Genomic DNA, 6,176 nt, shown 5'->3' with positions numbered 1-6,176 from the left:
ATCTTGTTAGTGCATCTATGCTATGCCGAGATGGCTATAGAGTTGTTCTTGAATCAAATAAATGTGTTGTGTCGAGACATGGTTTGTTTGTTTGTAAAGGATATGATTGCGGAGGTTTGTTCCGCTTATCGTTGCATGATGTTTGTAATAAACTTGTGAATTCTGTTGATATTTTTGATGAGTCGGATTTATGGCATTCACGGTTTTGTCATGCAAGTTATGGCTGTCTTATGTGCTTAGCAAATCTGATTTTATTTCCTGAATTCAACTTGGTCAAAATGTCTAAGTGCCATGTATGTGTTGAATCAAAACAACCCCGCAAGCCTCACAAGGCTGCTGAGGCGAGGAGTTTGGCACCTCTTGAACTTGTTCATTCTGATCTATGTGAGATGAATGGAATTTTGACAAAAGGCGGTAAAAGAAACTTTCTCACTTTTATAGATGACTCCACACGCTTTTGCTATGTGTATCTCTTAAAAACAAAAGATGAAGCGTTTAATTATTTTAAGGCCTATAAAGCTGAGGTTGAGAACCAACTTGAAAGGAAAATTAAATGTTTAAGGTCTGATCGAGGTGAAGAATATTTCTCTAGTGATTTCAATTGTTCCAGTGTGGAACATGGTATTGTTCAGAAAAGGACGCCACCTTTCTCACCACAATCTAATGAGATTGCTGAACGAAAAAACCGTACCTTAACAGAGTTGGTGAATGCCATGTTAAGCACTGCGGGATTATCCAAGGAATGGTGGGGTGAGGCGTTACTGACTGCATGTCATGTCCTGAACAAAGTTCCTATGAAAGATAAAGAAATCACTCCATTTGAGGAATGGGAGAAAAAGAGATTAAATCTCTCTTATTTGCGCTCTTGGGGTTGCTTGGCTAAAGTGAATGTGCCAATCAACAAGAAGTGTAAACTCGGGCCTAAAACTGTTGATTGTATTTTCTAGGCTATTCCTTCCACAGTATTGGATATAGGTTCTTAATTATAAAATCCGATGTGCCTAATATGTATGTTGATACTATCATGGAATCAAGAGACGCAACATTCTTTGAGAATGAGTTTCCCATGAAGAATACACCTAGTGAAACAAGTCATGAGACTATAATTCCCCATGAGCATGAATTGTCTATTCCTATAGATCATGCTGAGGATTCTCATGTGCACATCCCTGAGGAGGATGACACTATAGTCACACACAAGAGTAAGAGGGAAACAGTTGCCAAAACTTTTGGTGATGACTTTATAGTGTACCTTGTGGAAGACACACCATCTACCATTAAAGAGGCATATTCCTCTCCTCTTGCTGACTTGTGGAAGGAAGTAGTAAGGAGTGAGATGGATTCTATTATGTCTAATGGAACTTGGGAGGTCGTTGACCGTCCTTATGGGTGTCAACCTATAGGTTGCAAATGGATCTTCAAGAAAAAGCTTAGGCCTGATGGTACAATTGAGAGGTACAAGGCAAGGCTTGTGACCAAAGGATATATCCAGAAAGAGGGTGAAGATTTCTTTGACACCTACTCACCAGTTGCTCGATTGACTACAATTCGTGTGGACGGTCCTTAAGTATCAAATTTAATTATCAAATAAACAAAGAAAAGGATCCAAATGAAATCAACATCTAGACTTAGGGTTTTATCTGACAGAATTCCACGAGTTTTGGTGTTTGTCTATTTCTGCAGGGGGTTATCAGGAAATAAGGAAGAAAGGCCCACATGTCGGGATTACATAGAGATATCAACGCACCGCGCAATTTTCTACCATCTAGAAGACTCCAGAAGCCACGGGACCGAAGCGGAGGCGAAACGGGGCCAGGACCTGGGCGCCCGCCCAGTTTCCTTGGGCGCCCGCCCACCTGTCGAGCCCAATCAGGACTCTCTTCGCTCGGGATGTTCCACCGACCTATTGGATCAAGGAAAATATAGTACCACCTCGCCTAACGACCCAAAAACGCATAGAAGGGGAGGACTATATAAGGAGACCCCCTTGGCCCCTGGAGAAGACATGAAGAAATTATCATAGAGACTGAGGGGTGCCCTCGAAGGAAAACCTCTTCTCTAATTAATATTTATTTTTAGGCTTAGCAACCAATGTAAGGTAGAAATAGATCTTCTAGTTTCTACTAGATTGAGAGAGATAGAGTGGAGGTGTAGATTGGAGGAAGCCCGGCCTGTCGGTGTCTACTCCAAGCTTGTACCTGCGGGATCAAGTTCTCCTAACCCGAAGCTTGCTCCTAGGATTCTTCAGTATTTCGACTTCTAAATTCTAGTAAGTTCTTGTTTTATTGTTCTTATGGTTTATGAGTTTACTTTAATCTCTTCGCGTAGAGTTTAGAGTAATCATTGCTGGCATAAACGTGGTGTTTAGGCTGGGGTACTCATAGATATTCCCTGACTAGCTGGACCGTGGTAGTAGTGAAGAACGTGACAATTCCGAGTTACCTTTGCAGATCACATCTCGTTAGCAGGAAGGATAGGGTTTATAGGTGCGGGTTGAACATCCTTTGTAGTGTCTAGATTCCGTTAGCCTCCCCATTAGAACAGTAGATCATCCTTACCAAGGTTAGAAGGAGACTACGGTTGCAGTCTTCTCTATTTATCACTCACATCGAGAGACATTCTTTGTAGCCTAAAGGGATAGTAGCAATAGATTTGGTTAGTCAGATGCACCCTTTCTCCCAGTGGTAAAAATATAAATACGATAACTCTGGATAACCTCCCGGGTGAAATGCTCACCGATATCCATGCGCTTGCGGATCGTTTCCTTATTGCGTTACCAAATATCAACAAGCATTTCTGGCGCCGTTGCCAGGGAGAAAGACGGTTTGCTGAGATAACTTTGAGTCTTGCTATTATCTTGTATTATACTTTTATACTTTTATTCTTTTATCTTTTTATTTTTATCTTTATGGATAACTCAAATTCCATACCTATTATTAAATTCTTTGCACCTTCGGAGACCAGCCATAGACCATGGGAGTCAACACGTCCTGCCCCTAATTATGATCTGTGTCCGGAGTTGATTGCAATAGGTCAAAACCAACCCTTTTCTATAGCTGAGGTCCTATCTTTTAATCAAAAAGATAATGCACTTTTAGCTACACCTAGGGAATCTTTTAATCTTTCTATAAATTCTGGTTTAGACCTAGCCCTACAAGATCATGTTTTTCCTAGATATTTTCACATTGGTCTTAATCATATAACCTTTGGTAGAGTCTTTCTTTCTTTATCTATTAGTAAAGGAAGGTATGTCTTCATTCGTAGACATCCTTCTTGCACTAGTCTTCATAGAAAAATCTTAGAGATAGAGAAGGAATCATCTCCCATACAAGGAAAGGAAGTTTCAATAGCCGATTTCCAAACATTTCAATCCCATAATTCGGCTATTCAACCCATCCTTAATAATTTCTACTATGCTCTTGAACATCCCGATAATCCTATGAATCTCTCTAGACATCCCATGCATAAGAAGGAGGATCGAGAAGAGCAACATCAATGGCTAGAGGGCATTAAAAATCCATGTGCTATCACCATTGAATGGATAGATAAAACAAACTTGAGAGACAATCCTAGAGGAATTTTAAGCATTCATGAAGAATCATCCTTGGAGTTTAAGAATGAGAGAAACAACAGTGAGCATGGAAGTTATTTCATAAATAACTCACCCAGTCCTTGCTCATATAAAACATCTCTCCAATCAATTTGTCTCTCCATCCTTACCACATTTGAGATCTCCAACCCCCTCTTCCTCTTCATTTATAAAAACTTTAAAAGGGCGGTTGTCGATGTATATGTCTATAATAAATATTGCAGATCTCGTTGAGTTGATCTTGATATAGGTAGGTGTTGGAGGGGAAACCACTTCACCAACATAACTTGATGGTTTCCCAAGACACAAGCTTAGTGTCCTAAAACAAGCACTTATCAGATCATAACATGAACTTCTAATTATTTGCAACATTGCCTTGTGTATTGAGCATATAAAGATAATTGTAGAAATATTCCTTCGGGTATTCTTGTCACTAACCTTTCCAGGATTGGAGCAAGAAGATCGGATGAATGACAAGCATAGGGTATGTCCAACCAACCATCACACAACATTGAATTAAATTCATCCAAACTTGAATTTTGTAAAATTCAAGCTTGGGGGAGTACTTTACATCTTTTGCCATGTTGCTACGTTGGTTTTCCTTACCTTTGAGACATGCTCAATTTGTTAAATACTAATTACACTACTTCATCTCCACTTAAGTAGATCTCTATAAATGCTCTCATGCTACCTTTATTTGCTTTAGTATATGCCTAGGTTTGGAATAGTTTCATTTATCTCTTAATTAAGCATGGTGCTTAGTTCAGGAATAATGATCTTACTTCCAAGGGATTTTAAATTAAGCATGGTGCTTAGGTTAAAATGCCCTTCTAAATCAAATTAGACATGGTGTCTAGGTTGCTTTTTAAGCCGATAGTATGCTATAGTAGATATGGGATATTTTGTTGGACTAACCCCTGCAGGAAAACTTTCAATATCAACCTGGGAAGTCCTGAGATAAACTCGCATTGGAGATGAAGAAAGTGACATATGAAGTTTAACAATTTGCACAAGAAAGACGTGGCTCATAAGAGATGGTTCATGGAGGGTGCCACAAACACGATGCACAACCGCTAAGAAAGGAAAGCTTCCACAAGGTGATACTGTACCGTCACTCTTCAAGTAAGGTAACACCTTAAGGTATTTGACTATCGCTTTTATAAGTTTCTCCTTGGTTCTAGCATTCACATAAATAAAGAGACAAACATGTATGATTTATAACTCCAGATTAACCAACTCAATTAATTCAACATGTTTGGTCGTTTAATCTTTGTTCTTAGAACTACCTTCGTAATCCCACGCTCCTAAACATATAAGCTAATATGTTGCACATTCAATATTTGGAAGATATAAACAAAACATAAATATAGATAGATTATCTTTCCATTAGGTTGAGCCATCTGATCTGACAAATGTTTCAAATACTACACTCATGATCTTATTATCCATCAACTTTGTCTTGCTCACTATGCTTAAGGTTAGAGAAGAACAAATACACTTTTGGTTCTGTTGGTGTTTTCCACCAACAGAGCCCATGCACTTGATCTCTGCCTTGTCTCTATGAACAGGTACACTTTAAGCAAAACATGGAGGAGTTTTACAACTCCCAGACTCCACCAAGTGAAGGACCTGGATCTATGAGCACAAACACACTGAGCAGGATATTGCCAACACCATACTTCGAACTGCTGGGCAAAGAAGAACATGTGTGACACCGTATCAAGAGGTGCAGACGTCAAGGTCCACACCTAATCAAATGATGCACCTAAAGGATGAAGATGGTGGAAAGTCTTGTCCAGAAGACTTAAAACATTGGATCCTTGTCGGAAGAGGTCAACATCGTCGACTCAAGTCACCTTTCTTGATCAAGAAGGACGACCCTGGTGTTCCAAGCATCAAGTGCGCAATCAATGGATACTCTTTTCAGAAGACACTCTACGGCACCGGATCTGACGACAACATAATGGCCGCAGTCACTTATCAGCTCCTGAATGGAACCATGCCCCTACAACCAATATATTCAGCTCCAGATGATTTTCAGGTCATTGACATGGGAGAAGACGAATATGATCCACCCACCATCCTTGGAAGATGTCACACCCAATTTCAAGGAAGAAATTGAATGCATAAACTTATGTGCGCCCAGAGATCAATCACACACATAAGTCACAAATTAAATACCATCATCGCAGTGTTTACAACAAACGTAGTTATTACATCACAAAGTCTGGCATAACAGCGGAAATATAAATATGATAATCTAAGATAACTATCTCATGGCCCTCACACAGGGAAGGTCGACTGGTGAAGCACAAGCCTAATAGTCCTCAGGGTAGTCCTCATAGCCACCACCATCTGTTACCCATCCGGGATTTTTATCCAAAGAAAAGAAATATACAAGCGTGAGTACATCTCGTACCCCACAAGCATAGCATGAGGATTTATGAGGCTCAAACCGGCTAAACTAGGTTCACTGCATCAGCTTTTAGTAGGTCAGTGTTTTATCATTAATTATTATAGTTTATGCTTAAGCTCACAAATATCCCATATGATCAGTTATTAGAACCATAGTAAGTCATTCAGTCAC

This window comes from Sorghum bicolor, chromosome 7 (genome assembly GCF_000003195.3).
Source record: "Sorghum bicolor cultivar BTx623 chromosome 7, Sorghum_bicolor_NCBIv3, whole genome shotgun sequence".
Lineage (NCBI taxonomy): Eukaryota > Viridiplantae > Streptophyta > Magnoliopsida > Poales > Poaceae > Sorghum > Sorghum bicolor.
The sequence above is the reverse complement of the archived record's forward strand: the minus strand, read 5'-3'. Positions refer to the sequence as shown.